Source organism: Lichenostomus cassidix, chromosome 7 (assembly GCF_008360975.1).
Source record: "Lichenostomus cassidix isolate B80296 chromosome 7, HeHo_3.0, whole genome shotgun sequence".
Lineage (NCBI taxonomy): Eukaryota > Metazoa > Chordata > Aves > Passeriformes > Meliphagidae > Lichenostomus > Lichenostomus cassidix.
The window spans coordinates 34,411,323-34,437,447 of NC_139488.1; the positions used below are offsets into that span (position 1 = coordinate 34,411,323).

A 26,125-nucleotide genomic window follows, 5' to 3' on the forward strand; every position below is an offset into this window, starting at 1 on the left:
ATATATATAGACACATTTTTTTTCAATATATTACAAATTATATATAAAACCCCCTACATGTATCCTGTGTAAACTTGCAACTAACATTTACATTTTATTTTTATTTAAACCACAATGTTCTTACACCTGTGGTTTTAGGAAGCACAGCACCAGCATCCACTGTACCAGGATACCAGGGAAAGTCAATTCTAGTCAAATATTTCCTTTTGATTGAAGTGCAAATCGCCTGAGCTGAATGTGTATGAACTAATTAGCAAAGCAGGTATCCCCAAGCTGTGAGCAACTTCTCACTCCTCAGGCTACCCAACAACAGATACTTCACCACTTTTAATGACCATCATCACAGAAGCAGCCAAATCCTGTTTGGCCAACGAAACATGAAGATCTTTTCAGAGATGTTCTTACTGTTCATTATTAATACTGAAGTGGAAGTTAGCACTTAAAATATTTTGAAGAACTACCCTCACTTTTGTGCTGGAACCACCAGAGGTATGATTATGGCATGCAAATCCCTTTGGATTAAATACCCTCATCAAAACATCTTATAGGTACATTAAAAATTGAAGGGCCATAAACAACTCTGGCAGCTCAGAGCTCGAGCTGGTGATCTTTGCAATTCATAAACATCGACACTTGGGTAGGTTTGCAGGGGAATACAACCAACTAATTATTATCTTTTGCTTAAGGGCACGTACAGTGAGCTCTGCAGGTACTGCCACTGCTTTTAGCCTAATGTATTGCCTCTTCAAGTCTTTCAATATAACAACTCACTGCTGTACTCTAAAACATTTCCAGTGTTACCAAACTGCTTTGTATTCAAAGAGAACACGCAAGAGCTTCTGAAAGATGTTGTTTAGGAAGAAGCAGCAATTACAAAATGTATGTGACTTGCAAATAGTCAGTTTATATTGTTCACTCAGAGACAAAGTCATAGAATGATTTGGGTTGGAAGGAACCTTAAAGATCATCCAGTCCTACCCCCCTGCCATGGGCAGGAACACCTTCCACTGTCCCAGGTTGCTCCAAGCCCTGTCCAGCCTGGCCTTGGACACTTCTAGGGATCCAGGAGCAGCCACAGCTTCTCTGGGCACCCTGTGCCAGGGTCTCACCACCCTCACAAGGAAGAATTTCCTCTCAATATCCCTTATCACCCTGCCCTCTGTCAATGTGAATCCATTCCCTGTGTCCTGTCACTCCATGCCCACATAAATTGTCTCTCTCCATCTTTCTTGTAGGTTCCCTTCCGGTACTGGAAGTTTACAATTTTATCACACTGAAGTGTCCCTTTTCCAGGCTGAACAATCCTTATTCCCTTAGCCTTTCCTTGTAGGAGAGGTGCTTCATCCCTCTAATCATGTTCACCTGTTACTTAGCACACAGAGTATTTTGACAAAAATGTTGATGCTTTATAAAGCAACAAAAAAGCACAAGTCAGCAACTTTTTATGTAAGCTACTTAACTTTTCAGTATTAAAACATCTACCTCAATGACTGATTAAAAACAAAATCACCTTACAATTTATCCACTATGACTTTATGCACTGAGGGCACTAAAAAACCAGGTATTTTGGGGCTGGAAAAAGTAGATAAAGCACAATTATTGAAACTAGAAGGTTCTTAAGGTCATTCATCCATGACAGAGAAAAGAGAAGTTTAGTGACTACCAAAAGTCCCCATCTTGAAATAACAGAGCAAAAATTGACCCATTACACAACTGGGGAGAGAACAGCATCCACCAACACCACCAGTGCAGCTCCTGGAGCAGCTCTCAATACTCACCTCCAGATTCTTTCACTCCAATTTTTGACCAGCTGACATCAAGCTTTGAGGTGCCTTTAGTCATAAACTTTGGAGAATCTCAGTCATTCCCAAAAGATACTAAGAATCCCATTTGCAATCCTGTGAAAATAATCACTCCAGGAAATACTTTGGGTTCTTACCATTTCACTTCAATGCAGAATATGGCCCAGTAAGCCTAACTCAGTATTTTCCACCCAGAACTGTAAACTCCACTTTCATTTGATCATGTAAGGGATTGGTATGATTGGTAAGGAGCAGTTTCACTATGACAAATAATGAGGCAGCAGATTAAAAAAATGAAAACTTCCTGAGCAAACTAACAGCCTCTTCAAACACTATTTGTAATGTTTTGTTATTAACTATTTCCTCACTAAATAGTTTTCTGTTTTTAATTTAGATACACAGATATGCTAGGCTTCTAAATAAAACATCAATTCAAAGACTGAAGACGTTTTACACGTGGTTTACAGCTAATGAATTTCCAGAGTTAAAAGAAAACATTGCAAAGAAGTTAGTTAAAAACAGTAGAAAGATTCTGTAAATAGATTCAAGTCTTCAAAAGAAAATCAGTCATGCATGCAGCTTTAAAGCAGGTCTTTCAAGTTCGGATTAAACTAAACCTTTATTTAGTGAAATGACACTAAATAAAAACAGTACAAAAAGATGCAAGTGCAAAAACAATCATCATCCCCAAAAATCCTGGGTTTGGTACAAGAATCTTCACAGGTTCCTACAGCTCTGCTTGCAGGTGTGAGCTGAGGGCTCTGCTCATGTAGGTTGTGTTTCCATGACTTGACTAGATGTGCTTATGGAAAGATAAATAGATTACTTCTTTGTGATGGGGAAATCTTTGTCATGGAGAGCAACATCAGGCAGATGAGTGGCTCACACTTAAATTACTGGCAATGACATGTATGAAGTTGTGCACAAGGTTAAGCCAAAACTTCTCAGTACGTGTTGCAGTAACACTTGGCACCAAAATTATTTTTTTCTATTTACTCCTTGATCACAGAATAGTTTGGGTGGAAATGGACTTTAAAGATCATCTTGTTCCAATCTCCTGCCAAGGGCAGGACACCTTGCACTATCCCAGGTTGCTCCAAGTCTCATCCAGCCTGGCCTTGGACACTTCCAGGGATCCAGGGGCAGCCACAGCTTCTCTGGGCATCCTGTGCCAGCAAGGTTTTGCAAATTCACTTCAATTGGAGACATCATTTTGGGTTAAGCAGAGTTGAACACAGATCAGTAAGTGCAGGATGTATCATTAACACTCAGTGGCAGTTAACACACCAGGTCCTTCCAAACACCAAGACAAACCTCTAAGTGTAGAGAGCAGCAGCATCTGAGTGACTTTTAGCTGGCAGAGATTAAAAAAAAGTCAGCAAGAGCTTTAGCAACCAAGATAAATATTTTCAGGAATGCAATGATGCTGCCGCCATCCGCAAATCCCCGTCAGTGCATCTGCAGTACCTGGAGCAGCTTTCTCTAGGTGTGTTTGCATATCTTCGAAACAACACACCTTCCCTTCCGTGTCTGCAGCCCCATCCTTTGATCTGCTGCAACGTGAATATAAAACAGCAGCAATCCTTACAAAGGAATGATAATAGCTCACTGCTTTGATACCTATGGCAACATGACTAAAAACAAGCAATTCAAAGAAACAACTAATTCAGTTTAAAGTTATGAAGTTATGAGCTTTTTCTTTTCCTGTGGTCTTTAACTTATCTGCAAAGCTCTTTCATCCAATTTTGTAAAGAAGTGTAAGTAGCCATCCTGAATTGATTATTACAACTTCAGGATGAGTGACACTTGACTGAGAGAGTAAAAGGATGTCAATCTCCTTTGTTTTCATTTTCAAAGAAGGAACAGGAAAATTTTATTTTCCCTGCATGCTTTTCTATGCAAAAAAGAAAGTTACAGACTGTGGTTTTGGCCCATGGTCTTGGACTCCTTTCTCCCTCCACAATGACTAATACATAGAAATACTTAATCTGGTAAAACTCTTCAGCAGTCTGGACGATGCAAGCTGAACAGAAAGTGCTGTTTTACTAAAATAAAATCATATTCCTACACACAGAATGTCTGCAGGTCCAATTCACCTGTAATCTATAGTTTTCCAATGCACAGAAGTTACCAAAATACCACATGGCTCTTTTTCACTGCAGCAATTCAATACATTCAAGCATTCAGGCATTCACTCAATTTTTTTTCTTTTTCATTCTAAAATTTATGTTTGGATCCCAGCAACTCATCTCATGCCATAAAATGTTTATAGTTTCAACTTGTATGGAGAATCCAGCAGCCTTCAGAGATCGAAGGGCCATTCTAACTGTCAAAACTGGAAGCTTCACAATGATAACTTCATTTTCATTACAGCTTCACAAAAGATACAGGAATTCACAACTCTTTCAGCTGCCAATAGCCTTACAGGCTAAAAACATGCAATCCCGACCAGTAAGTTTTGCTGACCACAGAAGGCACAGGTTTTGTCAAATGCTTTTAGAACTGTACAGTCACTTAAGCATTTTTAAGACTGTAATTAAATTGCCAAAAAACTACATGACAAAACTCAGCTTGTCTGCATAAAAAGTTTTTTAAAAAACCCGACCCACCTTTATCTTCTTTCAGTACAGCAGATGAAAGTATATTTTAAGTCATTATTTCCTCTTTAGGCTTCCCCCTCTTTTGCAGGGAGGGGTTTTAGTTTCCATTCTAACCTGAGATGAACCAGTCAGCCTAGAAAGCTTGTCCAGTGCTTCAAAACTATCACACTCTAAAATCCAGGGTTTATTTCACAACTTTGATGCTCCAGGTGAGCCAGGATCAAGAGTTCTGCACAGACTGTATCTCAGTAAGAATAATGCTTCCTACAGATCAACATTGCTATTCTGGCACAGGGTCTCTAAGCCAGTAAAGGTTAAATATCCCTAAAGTGAAGGGATGTATATATATAAAAATATATATTTATATATAAAGTGTGTATTTGGAATACTTTGAGCCCATCCTAAGCATTCTTTTTTAATTGTTTGTAACTGTGCCCATAAGACATGCTTAGAATTGCTCTAAGAATATATTTATGAACAATTACACAACAAACAAACAAAAAAACCCACAACAATAAAAAGATGCAAGACAGAAAACTGGCATTTTAAGACTTAGCTCTGCAAGAGGTATTCTGTGCCAGGGTCCTATCAAGCATATTGGCCCAGCTGAACTGGCAGGTTCCAGCTAGCACCCATCCAGCTGTTGTTTCCTAGCAAACATCTGAGTAACTACCCCCGCATTGTCTCATTAACAAAAAAACCCAAAAACCTGAATACAGTGTCATCAAATATGCTGAAACAGTGAGCTAATGAGATTACACACTGGAAATCACCTAAAAATAATTATTAACTGTTTACCAGAATCCTGTGACATTTCCAGTAGATAATATTCAAATTTAAGTTGTCAGGAAAAAAACCTATCAGCCTATGTATAAATAGATATGAGTACATACCATGCACCAATTCAAGGCCTGCACTTGCCTTTTCTTCTGCATGGGGAAAGTGTGAGAAAAGGTTCAAGTTTTAGTCTCTGAAGCACATTGACACTAGTAACCACATGATTCAAGTGTCTCTGCTCCTTCCTCACTGCTGCTGTTTGAACACAGGATATTGTGCTTTGCACTGAGACACGTTCCTCAGATTTTAAGGGGCTGTGTTTTCATCTTGAAAAAAAAAAAAAGCTTCTACCAGTAACAACCTACAGAGCAATAGAAGACTTCAGAATATCAGAATGGTGTGGATTGGAAGGGACCTTCAAGAACATCTTATTCCAATCCCCTGCCATGGGCAGGGACACCTTCCACTATCCCAAGTTGCTCCAAGCCCCATCCAACCTGGCCCTGGACACTTCCAGGGATCCAGGGGCAGCCACAGCTTCTCTGGACAAAATCCCCCATTGAGAAAGCATTGTGGTGCTTGTAAGCAATTTGAGAAAGAAGGAAGGGTTTGTAGTTTGTTGCTTACTTCTGTATCTCTAATTTAATTAAATTTGAAACATGGCTGAAATTAGGACACAAATAATTAAAACATTAATCATAAATGAATTCATAACTTAAAAATATAGAGTTCTCGGTGTGGATTTCATGTGAGTAGTTGAAAGCCTGTTATTTCCTGTAGCACCTACTCTTCTGGTAAATTCAGTACAGGTTGCCTGATGAGTTCAGAAGTTACTGGAAGGGGAGAGGAGAAGGAATGGCACTGACACAGTCTATGTCACACCAGCTTGTTTCCTTAAACAGACCAGGCTTAGAATAGTTTTAGACGCACAGAAATTATGTTGAAGTGTCATTTTAACTTGAAGATACAACCAAATTGATTAATTCTTGGTGTGAGGAAAACTAATTTTCCCCACCAAAAATATAAAATACAATCTCAATTTGCAATTGACTGCCATTAGTGTGAACATATGTTAGTTTTTTTGGGGGGGAGGCGGTGGGGAGTTACATAAATATATATCTGAATGGCCACATTTTTTTTGTTGTCTCTTCCAATTTTGCTGTAGGTCCCAGCTGTCATTAAGGTCTGTCACTCTTATACCCACATGAAGCCAGTCTACTTGAATTACAGGTGCAGCCTAATTGTTAGCAGACATATTTCATTCAAGATCTTAACATCTCCCACCTCTGCTGCTGCAACCATGTCAATCCAGGTTTTGACTGAAAAGGAGAAAAAGTGAAATAGAGCAGATTGCTAACTGTTCCTTGAAGGAAAGATTCCTTCGATTCCCAAAACCTGCAGCCTTGTCAGACTTACCATACACTGGAAGCACAATGTGAACTGTGCCATCATTTCAGGGCAAGCACAGTAAAAAATCATTAGAACACATCTACTAACACCAAGAATTCCAAACCCATCGAGCTTCTCAAACAGGGAACTACACTCTCTCCCCTTTTCATCTAACAAACACATATTCATCAGAAACATTATTACCTGCATCCAAAACTGGGAGCACTAAAATACCAGGTGGTGCTGCTTCAGAGGTCTTCACCAAAGCAGTTTGGGAATGTCGGCTATGGATCTCAGTGCTGAGAAGTAATTTTCCCAATCCATCCTATCTGCTTCAGTCCAATTTTCCTGATTGTAGTAGCATTCTTTAATCTAAACAGAGGTGGGGGAGAAAGGAAAAAAGAATTTCAGCTCATCTGGTCTAACCTTCCAACTGGCTTAGGCTAAGAAGAGGCTAAAGGTTGTCCAGAGAGGTTGTGGTCTCCCCATCCCTGGAAGTGCTGAAGACCAGCTGTGGATGGGGCTTGGAACAACCTGGTCTAGTGAAAGGTGTCCCTACTACAGCAGGGGGCTGGCATTGGATGATCTGTAAGGTCTCTTCCAAGCCAAACCATTCTGTGATTCCATGAAGAAGCTTCATCCAAATACTGCCCAATACTACATCACACAAGTATTTATCCCAAATATTTTCCTCAGTCTAATAATATCTGTGAAGACAGAGCACGTGTGAACTAAAGGCAATAGACAGAAGAGCCCACAGTCACTGATGGACCTCCAGAGAGTCACCAGTCCAAACCCTCTGCCCACACCAGAGAACAGGAGGATCCCCCAAACCACCTCGAGTTCTGAGTATCTCCATGGATGGAGCCCCTCAGGGCAACTTGCTTTAGTGTTTGGCCACTCAAAACAAAAAACTTCACATTTTAATGGAATTTCCTCTATTTCAGTTTGTGCCCCTGAGCCCACTCATCTTCAGGCTGACCTGTCCCAGCTCTCTCTGCCTCTCCTCATGTCACCCCTGTATTCTCACTGTGGGGTTTCCCAACCTGTTTTCTGTACCAACTACAGTTCACTCTATTTTGGTGACTGAACTACGTGACTAACTGCAGATGTATTTCTCCAGTATTCTTTGCATCACCTGAAAAATAAAGCAGCAAAAAATTAAATCACCAATGAAATTGCTGACTAAGTGGGCCATGAACACATTGGAGAACCTCAAGACGTAGACCTTTCTCATCTCATTAAAAGTTACACTTTAAGCAACAGGATATTTTTAATCTTTTCTGTCTCAGCTACATATAACTTAAGTTTTTATATTAAAATACTGCATTGCAAAGATCTAATGCTTCAAAAGAAATTAGTTAAATACAGCAATAAAGGCCAGACACACAATCCTATTTAAAAAAAAAAATCAGCTTTGTCTCACAAATCCTTCGATCACAAAACCATAGTGACCAACATTTTTGTTTTTTTCAGCTTTTAAGCTTTTACTGATGGAAGTCCAAGTTAACCTTTACTTTATTTTGTCCTGAACTAAACCCACTGTGACATCCTTTTTGCCCTTTTAAATACAGAAATTTCTTGGAAGGCTTCCAGTACTTTGAAATAAACACATTTACAAGATATGCAACAATTAACATGAGTGGCTCTAGAGGCTCCTGAGACAGCTCTGAAGTTCCTATGATGTGATGTCCAGATATGTTTACATAACTTTTTTTATTTAATAGTTAATTTCAGAAATCACTCCTTGACCATCTTTAGCAAAGTGGGCGTGAACTGTCTACTCCAAACAAAAAATGATATGGGAAAGGAGAAAAAGTATGAAAAAAGCAAAATTACATTGAAAAGGGAAAAAAATTACATTAAGACAGTACAAGTTTATGCTTAATGATGTCTAAAGAGCAAGCTGACTTTGAGGCACACTGAAAATGACCATTTCACCCTGTAGCTGGTTGTGTTGGAGCCAAGGGACCAACTGCATTAGACACAAAGATCAGAAGATTGTGATGTTTATGCAGCTACAAGTTGACATCTGTCCAGTTCTCAATCACAAGTTCGACTACATGTTTCTACTTATTGCTCAAAATTACAACGCTTAATATTATTTTACTTCAATTTTCACAGAACTTGGGATTCTCAACAGCAGCAAATTTGTGAGAGTTTCCAGTCCGAGCTTCCAAAGAGATAAAACAGAAATAAGATGAGAGGATACTTTTCAAAACAAATACAGACCAGCAAAGTCAGAGGTCTTTTTAAAATAACTCTTCAATCACCTGCAATTATCTTCAAAAGTTTCTGGAAGCCAGAAAAGCTCACAAAAAAAATGAAATGCTAGCAGAGAGCTTAAGCCCTAAGAATGAAGCTTAGCAATTAAATTATAAATTTGATTTTTTTTACCGTATTTTTTTAATGTATAATTAAGTCAGGAATGATTCAAAAAACTTTCATCCTACCTGAAAACAAGGGATGAACAATTCTAAGAATCCCTTCCAGATAAAATTATATATTTATTATATTACTGCAACCACAGTATGATCAACACTGAAGCAATGGAAATGGAATGGAGGAAAGTGGATGAAAAGACACTTCCACATCAGTGAAGCTGCACAGAGGTCCCAGACTGTTTTTTCCATGCTGAACCTCAATGTATAATAAAACAATTCAGAAGTAACTCTGAATAGAGCCCATATAATAGGCCCAATTCCCTACACAGCCCCTTGTGCAAAGAGACATTGCTCAGCCCAGGGTTTTTAAAACACATGGATTATAAAAAATTATCTGGGAAGTAGTCAAATAGAAATTTTCTTTAATAGCTACATATACACTGTGGCTCTTCAGTTCAGCCAACTGGCAGAAACATTAAACCCCCAAACTTTCATCATTTTTACAACATGTAAAAGTTATTTTTTAGTATTTAATGATTTTGAGGAGTACAACTAAACAGAGCACTACTATAATTTTCTAATTATATTTTCGCAAGTTTTTAATGTCATAATTTAAATTATGAACTCTTTATTTCAAGATGATTAATTAGAATATGTTCCATTTGGGGAACAAGAGTTCAATATCCCACCATCAATTAAACAAAATGCACTCCTTTAGCTTAAGATTAAAAACCAAAATGCAGCCAAAAAGTTTCTTCCTTGTATCTGTCAGATCACAAAAGCATCCAATACAGCAGGATAAGGTTGCCAGAAAACCCTAACACTATGAAAAATATATTATTTAGTGCAGTGGCTTAGCTCTGAAGCTGTACCAGAAATGACATCTGAGCTTAGGACAGTAAGCCTTTTTGCCAATGAATTTCTTGTAAAGTCAACAATTATAATTTATTCTGATCCTTTGTGTCATCATATTAGTAGTTATTTTTCAGCAATCCCAGAGCAGCAACAAATAATGCCATAGAAGAGGACTGATATAATTACAGGCTGAAAAAGATAGGCCAGCACCCTTACACTCAAAACTACCCTCTGTGGCTCCTTCATACCCCATATGTTGCTAATAAAACTGCTTGAATCATACCTATGAGACAGTTTTACTGATATTGTATCAGGTCCCTGGGTTCTTTGTATGAGATACGATGTCACCAGCACTATAACTATGCAAATTCTGTGATCCAGGATCCCACTGGACACAATATTACATACGTAATTCGCAGTATGAAACTGGGCATTAACAATAATTCTAGTGTTCTATAAATGAAACCACTATGTTTATTGAAAAGCTCACCGCACTACAACAAAATCAAATTTAAAAAGCAATAAAGAGCAACTGATGTGCTCACTGTAAAGATGGCAACATTTGGTATTTTTTCCCCAAACAATGTAAATTTTGCTTTGTGTTCATGTGACAGTGCTTTACAGAAACTTTTAGCAGTAGACACTAAGCAAATGCAATCCCATCAACAATATTAATTAATGACTTTAAATAGGAACCTATGGAGTCCCACTTTTAGAAACAACCAAGAAACACTCACTATTCACATACAAGTGGGATTCTCAACTTCTGCTACTAATCCTGGACTACAAGATAAACAACAGACTAAGAACTGCAGCAGTAAGAAACCAACAGCTTGGGGATATCAACACACATTGTGCTGAAGCACCTCAGAAGAATCATCTCGTGGTCAGAAAACACCTGCCGTCCAATCCTGCATCAGAGCTCTGTGTGACCTCAGGCAAACAAGGCTTCATCCCAGCTGGCATCACTTGCATTAAGGTCCCTCATCTTTTCCTGCTTAGCTCTGTGTCCAGTGCTTTATACACACCACACACCTGCAAAAAAGGCAGGTCAGAGATCTGGAAGATCAGTGTTGGGAGAGACAGAAAGGTGCAATGAGAAGCCTGATAGCACAGGCAGCTTGATGCACATTCCTCTTATCCATTTTCCAGTGATCTCTTCCCTCCACTATTAATTTATTGGTTTGCTGCAGGTGGGAAATGCTGCAGCTTGTAATGAGTCTATTTTCAAAAGAAATCAGAAAAAAGGTAACAGGCTGGCATGATAAAGTGAGTCTGGTAAAGAGCCAGACTATGGAGATAAAAGGATGCTGTTCTGCCAAGGTACCATGAGAATTCATAAATCAGATAATTTTATAAGGTAAATTGTACAGTAAATTTGTATTGTAAATTGTCTAATACATAGGGGGAAAGCCACAGCTCAGTATTCCCTGATAATATTTTTTATGGCTTCAACTACTGCTAGAAAACATAAATGACACACAACACAAGTAGCTAAGGAGTCTCATTCTAAAAAGCTCCAACTTTAAGTAACTGATGGAAGAAAAACAGAGTTGCAGGCAGGCACTCGGTAAGGAAGGTGAAGAACTGATTGATTCCTGTCACTTGTGTGCTTTCACTACAGGGGCAGCTTAAGCAGCAACTTCTAAAGTCCTCCACCATTCTCTGTGCAATACAAAAGCCATAACGGTTTTACTCTGTTTAAAAATCAATAAATAGCAGCTTAGGTGACATCTGACAAGGCAGAAAACTCACACTTCTTCCCATGAACATTCTGCCCTCTGGTATTGCTGCTACATTTTATCATCATGCAGTTCAGAGAGAATTATATACCTATTTCCAAAGTTTCAAAAAACAACCCCCTCCTTCCCAAATATGGCCCAAAGCTGTTATGAAGCAACTTATTTTTAGAAAAAGCACTTATGCAGATACTTAATTTTAATTAATAGTCTCACTGACTTCAACATTTGCACAGCAAGACAACTCCACGCTTCAATTAAAGCCTGCACAGAAATGCTGTGCTGATTCATGGCCAAAAGCATGACAGGAACATCATTATATAAAATGCTCATAAAATTTAAGGAAAAAAATGTAACAGGAACCTCACCTTCAAACAGAACATTAGACATCCTCTAAAATTCACAGCTTGAGCAGAACTTGCAGGTTGCTGAATATGTGAATGCTAGGGGTAAGATACATTCAATTAAATTATTTCAGAATGGGCAAAGGAAATCTGGGGAAAGATCTTAAGTGGAGACTAGAGCAGGCCCAGGTCTCCATCCTTGGCATCTGCCATCTGCCAAGACTGGGTTTTCAGGACTGGAAAATTCTCAACTAGGAAAGTGGAGGCAGCTGCACCTTTCCTTCTGATGTGTTTCCTTTGTTCACACAGCATATAAATGGATTTCTGTCAATAACCAATTACTTGCATCCAGGTCAGCTCCATCAGAGATCACACTGGACATCTTCAGCAGACACACACTTCCAGGGAAGAGCCACTCTGCATATCTGCATATCACAATGTACCTATGATAAATCTAATTTTGAAATAATACAAGACCCAAGAAACACAAGCTTTTTTTTTTTTTCACTGTCTATGTAATATCATAAACTAAGCTTTATGTTTTAGGCAGAATCCTTAAGGAGAGTTGGCAACAATTTTTTGTTAAAATACTCTGGTTCTGTTTATAAGCAAAACTGTGGCACCTGATGGCCTGTGACTCACTACTATCATCTCAGAATTTTAGAAGTGTTAAAAAAAAAAAAAAAAATCAGAAGAGCAGAAAAGACCAGTCTAGGTGCCAGAACTGAAGTCATGAACAGGTAGAAAATGAACACCTGAACATTTTCCTGAAGGAGCAATTTCCTCCCAGGACATGCACTTCTCCAGCTCAGCACTAGCCTTGCCAGCCTGCCCACACATGAGCTAAAATAAAGCCCAGCCAGACCTGCCTTGGCTCTGCAGAGCACCAGCTTGTGCATTTCCCCAACCGTTTCACACCTAATTTACAGAGTACATTTATCCATCCCTGTATCGCCGAGATCTAACCTGGGGAGTGACTAGAATCAGAATCATTTAATTGATTAACACTTAAGTGAGATGCAGAAAGCAAACAGAACACACTGGAAGACTTTCTGAAAATGCATTATTTTTATTCTGACTCCATTAAGCAGTCCAGCACTTTTGAAGGATTAATGAAAGAACTATCAAGAAATAATACAGAAGAGGAATGCTGAGTCTTGAGGAACATGCCAACACATGATGAAGTGCAGACACCTTTCTGGTAGCAACGAGTCAAGCCAGGATGTTCAGAGAACTACAAGGACATGTGAACTTGCCCCCTTAATCAGTCACAGAGTTTATTTGATTTTTATGAAACAGCATTTTGATAATGCCTCCCTGAATCACAGACCCTAGTAACTCATCAACTTACAACAGTCATTATTCCCACAAAACTCACATTTTTTCATGCGCAGGTTTAGTAAAGAACAGAAAAGTCTATTAAACGCCCAGAACTGAAAATACTCATCTTCAAATTAATATCAAAAAGCAGTCAATGAGCGTATGTATACACATAAAGATTATTTCCACAAACCTTGTAAAGCAGGACACAATGTTTCATTTAAAGCTGTTGTTTTTTCAGCAGGAACTGAAGACAAGTCCAAGAAGAGCTGGAATAAATAAGTTTCTAAACAAACAACTTCCAGAGATGCTTTTTAACAGGACCAGACAAAACATTCCTTAAAGTTGCATTTACAAGCCAAAGCTGACCTCAGGCACTACACTGAGTATGGATGAGAACCTACATGGATACTGACCTCAGTAATACTACAGGGGCAAATTTTGCACAGGGGAGACTTGCTTTTGAACAAATGTTTTCCAATGTATTAAGCTTACAGAAGCATTTGTTCTGCATCAAGAACCACACGTCATGTTCCTTAAACTGTTTGTTTTCTTGACCAAATACATTGTCAACAAGCTACAGAGGATGCCCCTTGGTGTTCCTCTTCGAGGTTCCCATCTGCAGTTTCCACTAAGAATGAAAATATATGGATTTTTTTCCCCCTCAAAAATCACAGTAGTGCGCAAAAAAAATATTCCAAGTTATTATAGACCATCAACACTAAGAAGTTCTGATGGAGATTTTTACTGGTGTTAAATGAAATGCCACAGAGCCCACAGTAATGCAAAAACAGGGAGCTTTGGATGACAAGCAGCAGGAATGGCTGTGTAAGATCCATGAGAATCCTTGAACAGAACTAGTGACTAGTCTAATTTAACTCCTAAGGAAATAAACGCTAATTCCACACTTACCAGGCCTTCCTAGATCTACTTATGCATAAAGGACAATAAAAGGAAATGAGATGTATTTCACTGTGTATCCCGACATCAGCCTCAGGTGAGGAACTTCACTTGTGACCCTGAAACATCTGCAGCTCCTCTCACAACAAGGATAACATTAAGGTCATAATTCCAAGCAGAATCACTGTCCAGCCAGCCATCAAAATGATACAGGACTGTACACTTGTATCATACCACAGTCTATACATTGTCTCCACATACTCCTGGACCTTTTCACCTACTCAGCAGTGAACATGCAAAGGAAAGAGAGCTGCCCACAAAAATAACAATGGCCCACATCTCAAAATACAAACTGTGAATCATCTCCCTGATCATAATGAAATGAACCAAAAGTTTAATAAGACTGGACACATTTAATTCTTTGTGTTCCATAGATTAAAGAACAATTAAGAGGCTGGAAGCTGAAAAGTGGCTTAAGCTGAAGTTACACAATTGTGTGGACAAAATTTATTTGGCCACAGGAAAGCATTTACATATTTAACATAGGATATTTTAAATAGTTTTTATTGGCTTAAAAATAGCATATCGAATAGATTTTACTGAAGTAAAATGCTTGCTTTATACCTAAGTAGCTAGATCACTGAATGTATAAAAACCCACACACCCCATGCAGAATGTGCAGGCTCTTGACAATATCAATTTACCTCTCTGCCTCAAACTCCAAGTTGTAGAGCCTTAGACCACCCTAATTAATTAAATAAAATTCAGAATATAATTTTCTAATACTTTCTTTACCGTTAAATACAGCACTGGCCAATGCTTACCAGGTTACAATGCTAAGCAATTCAAGTGATAATCACAATGATGAATGTGTAATCTAATGCCCATTTGCCTTGATTTATATGAACCATCATATATAAGCCTCATGCATCCATTTTAAATCACTGTGAAGGATCACAGTTTTCTTGATCTGAGTCAGTGTTTGGTCTGAACTTAGGCACTTTTTTTTTTCTTTTTGTTTTTTGCATTAACCAGAATAATTCTTCACACATAGTGGAAGATGCCTGGGGCTGAACAGTCCTCTGCAATCTCAGCAACCAGCCCTATCATTCCCTGTGATAGTTATGCTGAAAAAAATAAGATCAACCAAATTTCCAACTGCCCTTGCAACTGTGGGAGAAACAGATCAGCCTGTTCTTTACTTCTGAACAAAATGTGTCAAAAAGGTCAGCCTTTCATATGAAATACAGATCATTAACACTGAATACACAACTATTTTGATGCTCAATTTTTGTTTGTATAACTGGGATTTGGTTGTACCTATTTCAGGATGTTCTATGGTTTATTTGTATGGCCTTTAAGCTCCTTTTCAAATCATTCTCTGATATACATATATGTGTACATATACACACACCATTAGCTCATTTTCAAAATGACACTGTTTTAAGAATGTAATTGCTTCCTTCAAATAGGATATAATACCTGCCAACTCTCTAAATACAGAGCATAAGGAGTTTCTACAAAAAGATTTGGGGTTAGTAGACACCAGCATCACAGTAATGAGATTTTCACCTGATGAAAGCAGAGACGGCAAAAAAATATGATCAAGTTTTATAGAAGTCTGTGTGGAAAAGTGGTTAGCTGGGGGGAAGGAGGTTGGGGGCAAGGCTCAGCCTAGCAAACTGAAAATTAAAAAAAAATGTTGATCCCCTGAATTTTTATGCAATTAAATGCTTGGAAAAGAGACACAACTTCAGCCAGGAGGCCAAGAACCAGTTAAGGGCTGAAACACCATAAAACACTGATGTCACACTGGCTTTCATGCCATACCACAGAGGTGCAACAGAAGGATTCAGGAGAACTAAGTCCTCCTTAATAAAACCACTACTGTGTCAATACAATATCACTATAATTTCAAGTTCAACCTCTCCCACACCCATGTCTGGATGACCTGCTTGGAAGAGAATATTCCCTAGGTCTTCCAATGAGTCAGGGCCAAGGAGGTATGCACATTCAAAATGGAGACATAAAATATAGCAACTAAAGATGGCCCAATACTTTAATGTACTACTCCTTGGCTGGAAATAAAGCTCAATAATGTAAAGAAATGATGGTTTTTATTGACAGCACAATAGTTCTGTGTACTAGAGAGGCTGAATGAAATCACATCATTTGCTTTCATGCAAACTCTCACATTATGTGAGTTACATGCAAATACAACATGTAACAGAACTGACTTCTCATTCCTAAGTGTGTCCAGATTCCAATTACAATAAAATCATAGACTTCCCAGGTATCTGAGAAGACAACTACATCAAATTATGAGAATTCCAAGGTCAAACATCCACTTTGAGAAGTGCTTTAGCCTGATTTGCATTCATCTGATTTACACTCACCTTTTTCAGACACTAACTGCAGAAAACAGCACCCAAACAATTATAATTTGTGACCTTCTAAAATAAATGATAATTTCTTAGGCTCTTTCTTTTATATTCCATCCCATATTCTTCCAAATAAAAGCTGCCCAAAAATACTTTGCGTGAAAAACTAAATGTTCCCAGTGACAACTCTGATCTCATCATTCTTTGCACATGAACACTGAAAGATGCAACAACAGCAAGAACCACTAGTTATTCTTATAACTTCAAGACTAAACCCTAAATATAGTACGTTTTCAAATTCTCTTTCCTAAAATTCAAATAATATGTTCATCGCTTTAACCAAAAGCTAGCAAAGTACAACTTGTATTGTGCTGCAGGCCATAAAGGGAATGCTCTTTATTTGAGTCATGGTTGGATGAAGATGAAAAGTAGTTTTTGAAAATTTACAACAGTTTTGACACTACTGTGTGTTTCTCGTTACAAGTTATCCCTCTCTATTTATCAGACTGACTCCAGACCTTTCACTACCTTCAAAAAAACAATTTTTATCAATTCTTCATGTCCTTATAGCTAACCATAGCAAACTGCAAAGAATAGAGGGCAAATCCCTGGTTCAGAAAGAACAGGGATAAGAGCAGGACCAGAGTGGCTGCTTCACTAAGGCAGGAAAGGCTATGGTTTAAAAGTAATCTTAGTAATTAATATGCCTTTACAGCACTCAAGTGACATTGTGTTATCATTTACCTATCCTGAGTAACACTCCTGCTAAATAAAAAATGTCCCCAAGGAAAGGGAACTTATTTGGAATTATTAGAAACCCTTTCTCCTCCTCTCCACCCTAAACTGACACATCACCAGCACTGCTTCCAATATTTCATAGAAGATAGTTGTATTTTGCTTGTGAATCCCATGGAAATCTTTATTTCTCTACCCCAAGAAAAGCTTTTCTCAAAATTAACTGTTCTTAGACTAATTTCTGGAGAGTATTTGGGATGCTTAGTTTCATGTGAAACAGGTTGTGCTCGCATGCCTGTGGCAGTTTTTGTTTGTTTTGTACATTCAGACGCTGGGTTTACAGTTGGAAAAGCAAAATCTTAATTACGGAGTGATTTCAATTCTTAATCTTCTAAATTTGACTTTCTGAAAGATGCATTACCAGCCTTCAGTCTTCACTGACTTCACCCCAAGATGCAAATACAGGTCTCCAACATGACTATCTTATTGCAGGACAAACACCAGCCTGCGGGAAACATCCCTGAAACCAGACTGTGCAGGTGCCTCAGGGGGCCACCATGATTAAAAGGAATTTTCTAAACACAAACCTGAAAGGGCAAGGAGAGCCTACAACTGATTCTGGAGCTTCCCAGATGATCCCAGGATGCTAAAGCAGAGATAGAAATGAAGATCACCTCAAACAAGATATCCCAGCTTGGACATGCAATTAAGTGTCTCATTAAATTTTTTGCATTTGTGTATAAAGACTTTCTGTGCTTACCTGAAAACTCAGCAAATTAAAGCTAAGATGACATGAGCTGCAACACAGCATTTTTCTACCTATGAGGAAGAATCAAATCAATGTTTCTGTAACTTCTTCTCCCATGATTTAAAAGGGTTTCTGTACACCTTCTTTGTGAAATAAGCTGAATAATAACTACCTCATCACAACATTTTCTGAACACTTGTCACTATGAACTGATGACAATGAAGAACCACTAAAACTTTTCAAACAGAGGCTTAGTCACTTCTTCACATAACAAGTTTTCAGACCAGCTCACAAAAAAAATAAAGATATATTATTTCCCAAAACAAAATAACACATTGCACTTGGAAGATGTGTGCTCTCCACACTGAATAACACCTGTTACATACCTGAAGGGGTTTCTTGAGCAAGCCAAGTCTCCCCAGCAAGTCCAGGTTGTAATTACACTGATCAAATCATCCCCACACATGTTAAAAAAAAATGGGAAGCAAGAAGTAAAGATAATCTTAATGGATCAACAGCTTCTGATTTCATGCAGCACATGAAAAGAATAAACATGGAAAATTCTGGCCATACATTAAGGCAATTCTTACACCCAAACAATTTGATAACGTAACATTGCATACCAAGCCAATTTTTTTCATAAATAATGATCTAAACAGAATACTAGTCAATTCACCAAAAGATATCAAAGATATCCCTTTATTACAAATGATCCAAGTATCCCCCTTGAGGCTATGGCTATCAGAAAGCATTTAGTTGGCTCTCCAGCCAATAATTTTCGGATCTGTTTTATTATGAAACTGTAACACATTTTCAATAACTTCTAGCTCTGCTATACAGAGCAACAAATAATTTCCCAGAACCCTCTGGAAAATCTGACATGCGAAATGATTCTCTAGTCAACTTGTGTATTATTAAACTGAAAAAAAAAAAAAAAACATATATCGGATCATTTGATCACTGGAGAGAATGGCAAAGTATTGGGAGCTTCAGGACAGATGGACGAACTTCAGGTCATATAAAACACTACCAAGGCTGTATTTGAAGAAAAATGTGAAAGTTTGTGAAAGCGCCCCGGGTGAAAATACTTTGTGTTGCTAAGAAACATCATCCCTGATGATGGATGAATTAAATTGTCTCAGTTAGCAGAGCCAACTCCAGGCATCCCTCGTTTATTAGTAGAATGTTTTCTTGTACTGGTAATTTATTTCAACAGCCACGTACAAATAAAAAGCCTTACCTTAAAATGAAACTGAGAATTTCAAACTTGCATAATTAATGCTAGAAAACCAAATAGAGTTTACATCTTGAACAGAATTTAATAGCTAACATTTAACAATGTAAACTTTGAAAATTAATATTAATACATCCAGACTATTAAGAACTTATTTTAGGATAGTCTGCAGTGAAATATACTGTTCAACTTCCAAAATTACTCTATGTGAAAGAACAAAACTCTTCAAATATTTCTAAGCACTGAACACCATCAATATTCAGGTAATCAAATTTTAAACATCGCTGAGAGAAAAGCATATTCATTTGTCATGTATTGTTATGATGACAACAACATAAAAACTATACATGAAAGAAATTATGCAAACCACCTGCTTTGGTCATGTGGACATTGCCTTAATGTTTCATCCAGTCACTTTTTTAAAGTCTTACTGTTTTTCTCCTGCAGGACATATTAGTGAACTTAGAGCAGTGTGCTTTTGCTTTTCTGAAGTGTTTGCTGTTGAACTGCCCCAGACCATACCTGCTTTGCACTGCCTTAAGTGAAGTCCTTCCAAAGGCACAGATGGAACAGAGAAAGGTCAGCAGCTTCTCTCTCCTCATCAACTACACATCAGGCCAGATGAGCTCACCTGAAAGAGGAAAGAACAGCAAGCACATCTCACCTGGCACAGCCTTCAGAGCAGGACACAACAGCAGAGAAGCACAGGGAGCCCCAAAGCAAGGAGAACAGTCCCAAGGTCAGGAAGTAGCCCCACAACTGCTGCTCAGAGATGAGGGGAAAGGGCAGGGCTTCCTTCATAACCCAGAAAGGAATATGCACATTTTTATGCCACCCAGAAACCAACACAGTTGTTGCACTGAGAACAAACCAAGAGTAAAGACCCATTTTCCAAGAACACAGTTGGCAAAGGGAGAGTCATTAAAGAAAATGAATTTTTGTTTGTCTGATGCCAAGGCTTTGGGGGTTTTCTTCCTATTTACCAGATTATGTTCTAATGGAGATTTCAAGTTAGAAGTCCCAAATTTTAGGCCTACAGAGTCCAATTTAAGGAAAAAGGTGGAAAACCCTCTCTAAATTGTTCTTTGGATCACATCACAGCTTCCAAGTCAGAAATTACCACACACAGTTACATGCCAGTAATATACTCAGCTAGTCAATACACAGAGGCAGCCACAGAGGCTCTTCATCCCAAATAACCCCAACCACAGAGCAGAATTACCACCAGAGAGCCTGAAGAGAAGTATTTAACAATGATACCAATTTGGCTGCGCTAGAGGAGATGAGTTTCCTGTGGGCCTAATAAGGAAGAGCTTTACAATCTGAGCAGAAGCCTTTCAAAACCTCAGAGGACATGTCTTATCTGCACCACTTCTGCTTCTGGAATCCCAGAAATCCTGGAGACAGAAGGCAGATCAGACTGCAGCTTTCCTAGGCACAGATGTTGCAATCACATCTGCCTTAACTGTAAGCCACAGTCCCTGTGACTTCCCAACTCTGTAAGCATCTCTTAGTTGCTTTGATTTTGGAAATGCCAGTGCAGAGGATAAAAAAGTGTTGCTGATCACATCAAGTATAGTAAAATACCAACATAAAAGAAAAATGTCTGCAGATTATGTTCCAAGAAAGTAGCAAGAAAGAAATGGTTCTGAAGAACAGAGCATTTCTTCCCCTCCTCTCTTGCCTACATGTTTCACAAAGCAGCACTTCAGATATTGAGAGCTGATAGATCAAAGTTTTTCTTAAAGTGCTGATCTAGCAGCCATGAAGAATGACTATTTGTGGGTCAGATACAGAAGTACAATTAAAGATGATTTTTACACACCACTCAGAGAAACTGAGTCACCACCAACCCAAGGGTGCAGATCCATGTAAACATTCTCCAAAGTTTTGCCTTTTAACTCATCAAAAAACTCCTCTCTGAACACCTATAGCTGTTTGTCCAGTTTCAGGCACCCCAATGCAAGACAGGCATAGACAGAAAGAACCAAAACCAGCAATGGCCTGAAGACAATGAGGGAATCAGAGCACAACCCAACTATTCCATGACTCCAGCTCTAAAGGTTGGGTCTGCAACAAGGCACAGGCTGCAGGACTCTGAATATAATAAGCTTCTTCCCCTTGGCATTTTCAGTGCAGGATTTTTTAATGTTTTCATTTATTACTTGCATGATTAACAATATAGTGGCAAAATTTGGTAGTTACCTGGGAAGGGCTGCAAGCATTCTGAGAAGGAAGAGTTAGAACTGAAAAAAGTAGGACTAAGGGATTAACACCAGAAGTGAAATTGGGGTTTTAATACTGAATGTCAAAATAGAAAAAGAGTTCCAAGCTAGAATAATAATGATAGGAGCATCATATGCAAAAGAGGGTAAGATTTATTCTGTTCATCACTGATGCTGAGGTTGCAGACTATGTTCAGGTCTCAATACAGATGCAGGAAACAAGACCTCAGAAGAAAACCTAAGCAATCTGGGAGGGTTAAACAGGCTTGGTGAGTACAAAAAAAAAAAAAAAAGTTAAAGAGGAGTCAGGCTTCAAAACAGGTTAACAGCAGTTACAAGAATCATGCCCCACTACTGCAATACCCACAGCAGGAAAAAAAAAATACAACCCAAGAAGCTTAACGGGTTAGGAAAAAGAATAGTATTAGACGAAATATGCTACCTCTAGGGATAGTTGAACGGGGGGTTAGGTTATGGAGGGGTTACACAAATCTCCCCTGATTGTTTTTAAGACCTGGGAAGAAGAACATGCCAGGAATGGCCTGTACATCTCTCTCTGGTTTGACACTGAGCTACACTCACACATACAGTACAGGGCCTCAGCATAGAGCAGTGACCTCCAGAGAGCTGCATTTTCTTTCCTAAACTTAAAGGCTGCACGAGTTTAGGCTCCCGCCAGGCGACTCAGCAGGTGACCTGACTGCTCCTTAGAGCTCCAAGCAGGCTTTTGATATCTCTCTTTTTTAAATAGCCAAGGCAGGCTGTGATTGACAATTTTCTCTCCCATGAAGCATGCTACCTTAAATGTGGAGTACTCAGAATGATCCGCCAGGGAAATAAAGTCAAAGTACAGAGAAGGCAATGGCAACAGATCCCAGGAATCCAGTCCTGGGAAGGAAATCACAACTGCCAAATTGGGCAAGGATGCACATCCCATTAGCACCTAGAAATACAGACAGTTATATTTTCTTTCCTAGCACCTACAGTAAAGAAGCCTTAACAAAAAGAAGTATTTAACAAAGTACTTAGAGAAACAAGGAGGGAAGGTTTGACGTTCCTAAGCTTATTTTCACAGCGGTATGAAAGGAAATGAGGTAGAGTCAGAGCTAATTCTCCTTATATAATTTCACATGGAATGATTAGTTCTGCCCCAACAGTAACAGCTTTCCAGAGGGTCCTACTTGTCGCCAAGATTGCATACAGATGCTCTAAGTGTAGCTTCCCTATTCTCCACTGACAACCAACTTAAAAGGCCAATATAATATTCATTTAACTATAGAATGAAATTCACAGCGTGAATAGTAAAATAATGTCAGAACTACCATGAAACTGCAGTTGCATGTTGGGGGCTGTGACTTTTTTAAAAGTTTAATCATGAAATGGATTCATGGAGAGGAATGTGCAGAGCAGCTTTGTGCTTCAGCAACATCCCATGGTCACTAAAGATGTCCAAGAGCTGCGGCTGGACAAGGAGAGGGCAAAGGCACAGAGGAGCATTTGTGTCACATGCCCTGCCAAATATTTTCCTTTACAAGGCAGGTTTCAATCATTACTGTGTTAATGCCCCTCTCTCTTAAGCCTGATTAGGACAGACATTCCACATGCTGAAGGTGGTGGAATTCCAAAGTCACCTGGGTCGCTTCTGGGTGAAATACCAATTACTGGTAATTCATCTCAACAAGGCCTACAAAAAGAAAGCCCTAAAAGACACCCCTCAGCCCAATAGTGAGCATATCACACTGATAATCCTAAAACTCTTCACAAAAAAAAACCAAAAAAAACTCGTAATAGGTATTAGCACTTTTATAAAGCACTGCAGTGCTTTGTGTTTAATCCTTGAATAGACACTGGTAGAAAAGCCATATTCAACTCCAAAATTTCTACTGCGAATTCCAGCTCAGCTACTGCTATTCGTCATTTTTAAAAGATATATACATTTCAAATATACATAACAGTAATTTCAACTATCAATGAAAAATTTAAATCATATGCCAAAACAGCATGTGAAATAATGGCATACGAATTTTAAATCTGTGTATTTTGCAGTTTTTAGCACAACCATTTGTTTTACAAAAGACCTACAGATTAAATACAAAGTACACTATTAGTTTTAGGCACAAGAACAACCAATTTTTTATGCCTTGCCAGAAATAATGACTAATTAGGCCAGCACCACCCTGCAGTCATTTCCATAAATCTTGCCTTTACATTTAAATCACAACAAGAAGAAAACTGACTTAACAACAACAAGAGCAAATTTCTCATTAAAGTTTTCTTAAAGCAAGATCAGGATAAGAAATTATTCTGTGAAGTCAACAAGCTGACGTTATTGTTTATTTGGAGAACTTTAACTCAGACCAAACACGAAGTTGTACTCAGAAATTTGCTGTATTAAACTGCAATCCAGCAATCAGGCAGGGAAAATTTTCAACTGGGAAATCACAAAACACAGAATTTCATAGTATCTTGATGGATTCCTTATTTTGCAAAGTCATCTCACAGCATATTCCTTGTGTAAACGTTGAAAAGAAATAGAATATAAAAAATGCAATATGTTCAGCTACTTGTTGAATTTTTGTTTTCTGGCATATTTGTATGTAAAGTAAATATTAAAGCAGAAAGATATGTAGGAAGTACAATTCTGAGCATCAGATGAAATGATACTTCAGTTAGGATTTTTGTTTTAAAATAATGGGAATTATGGTGCTTCTGAGAAATCACTTGTTTAATTGTATGTATTAGGCAAGATACTTATAAAAACACCTTATTTTCACAATGAAATAAGGACTTTATTTCTGTTATATTTAGAAAGGTGTCACCTGCTAAATAAGCACAGATAAAACAGAAGCAAGATTTATATAGTCACAAACTCCACAATAAGTTTATTAACACATAACTCTGAGGTTAGCTTTTTTTTCCTCCCCCCAAAACAAATGTACTTGGAAAGTGGAGGAAAAGGGGACATTTTTCTAAGAGGTGGTCTAGAAATGGAGCTAAGTCACATCATCACTGCTCTGCCTAATCATCCATTCTGAGTTTTAAGCATTCTCAAACATTTCCTCCTGCATATATGCACCAAGGTTTGTGATACTCTGGAAGTTCTTCCACACAATGGCTTTACAACAGACCTATTTCTAATATGTCCATTTTATTAGGCTTTAGGAGGACTAACCAAAATTCTCAGTTCTTGAGAAAAATAAGGCATGGCAACAGTGAGGTCTTCAGCTTTCATTCCAACATGCTTGACCGCTGAATCCTGCCAGGGTGAGTCATGCCCAACATGGGACATGGATTCCATCCCAAGAAGGAATAAAACACTGCATCATATTAAATCTGCATCCAATTACTTAGGCGTGAACTCAAAGAGTGTGTTTTTATCTCAATGACAGCTCCTAAAAACGACTGTGAAAGAAATCTTGCACTCTGGATGGTGTTTTATCCATCAAGACCATGACCACCACACATTTTCTGTTGCCAGAGGCATGGCCAAAGCAACCTTCTTAAGAAGCACTGTTGCACCTTCAAGAAGAAAACATTCCCATGGTATTTAGGGCAATTGCAGACTTGTAGCATTGAGCATCAGTAACAAAGGCAACCTGCTGCACAAACAGGCATCTGACTGCCCAAAAATAATCTAGGAACAAAACTGGAAAACCACATGTGAAGCCACACTGGTTACACTGTTATAGAGTCACAATACATACAGATGTGTTCAGATGCAAAACTAATTAAATTCCTCTTTTTTTGGTCACCCTAACATTAATTTTTTCACAACAATTCAGCAAAACTATAATTCAGCAAACTCAAGGTATGAAGAACATTGCATCTGAAGTGCCAATAAGTACTTCTGTTAATTACATATGCATTAAATTTTGCACATTTGATTATACACAAACCTATACACACACAAATATTTAAATCAAAGTTGCTTATACAAGATCAACTTACTTTGGGATTTATGTATCACAACTGTTTGTGTTCTGTGTTTTGACCCTAAAAAAATAAATATTTGGGGGAAAAAAAACAAACCTCACTTAGGGCTTGGGCTTGCCTGTTTAACTTCTGCATTTCATCATTAGTGTTACATACTTCACTGTTAATTTTAGACATTCCTCCAGTTCTCATTTGGACATCAAAGAGACACTCATACCCAAAATACCAGCAATCTGAAATACTGGCTTCCCTACTTATTGTCATTTATAACTTGAAAAGATCTTTGATTTCTTGCCTACAGGAAATACTGCCGATCAAAAATAAAACATATATATGCTCCCATGAATTCCTATAGAAGGGGGTCCAGGATTTAGGTAATAGACTGGGAGACATGGTTTTCAGATTTATATTTCATACTCTGCCTGGTACTTCACACATTTATTTTTACTTTCACATCTGACATGCAGCAATATGGCCAGCAAAGGTGTACGTTTAAGACATGGTTTGATATAAATCCATGGAGAAGTGAAATTCACACTGGACTCTGTGTCCCTGCAGCACTCAGGCCCCTCTTCCCCACTGATAACTGCTCTGCTTATGGATGGCTGGGGGCAGCCCAAGGCTGGCTCCACACAGCCCCTTGTTAACAATTCTGCCACCAAAGATTAAGATGATTTTCCTGCTCTACAAACTTGGTAGAGAACATTTCTCACATATAAATGGGAAAAAAAAAAACCAAACATGGTAGCCAGTTTTTTT

At 38.3% G+C, this 26,125-nt stretch overlaps 1 protein-coding gene across 9 annotated transcripts in view; it reads right to left on the reverse strand.

Moving 5' to 3' along the window:
- Nucleotides 1-26,125, reverse strand: part of QTMAN (queuosine-tRNA mannosyltransferase) — a 197,184-nt gene that overhangs the window by 167,819 nt on the left and 3,240 nt on the right. For 7 of the 9 annotated variants that reach the window (XR_014853547.1, XM_085067150.1, XM_085067154.1 and 4 more), the window contains exon 1: nucleotides 6,773-6,912. The gene's annotated coding sequence lies outside the window, so the exon portion shown is untranslated. Of the gene's footprint in view, nucleotides 1-1,778; nucleotides 1,899-6,772; nucleotides 6,913-19,730; nucleotides 19,840-26,125 lie in introns of those variants that run through there. The other 2 variants (XM_085067149.1, XM_085067148.1) reach the window with 2 other exon arrangements.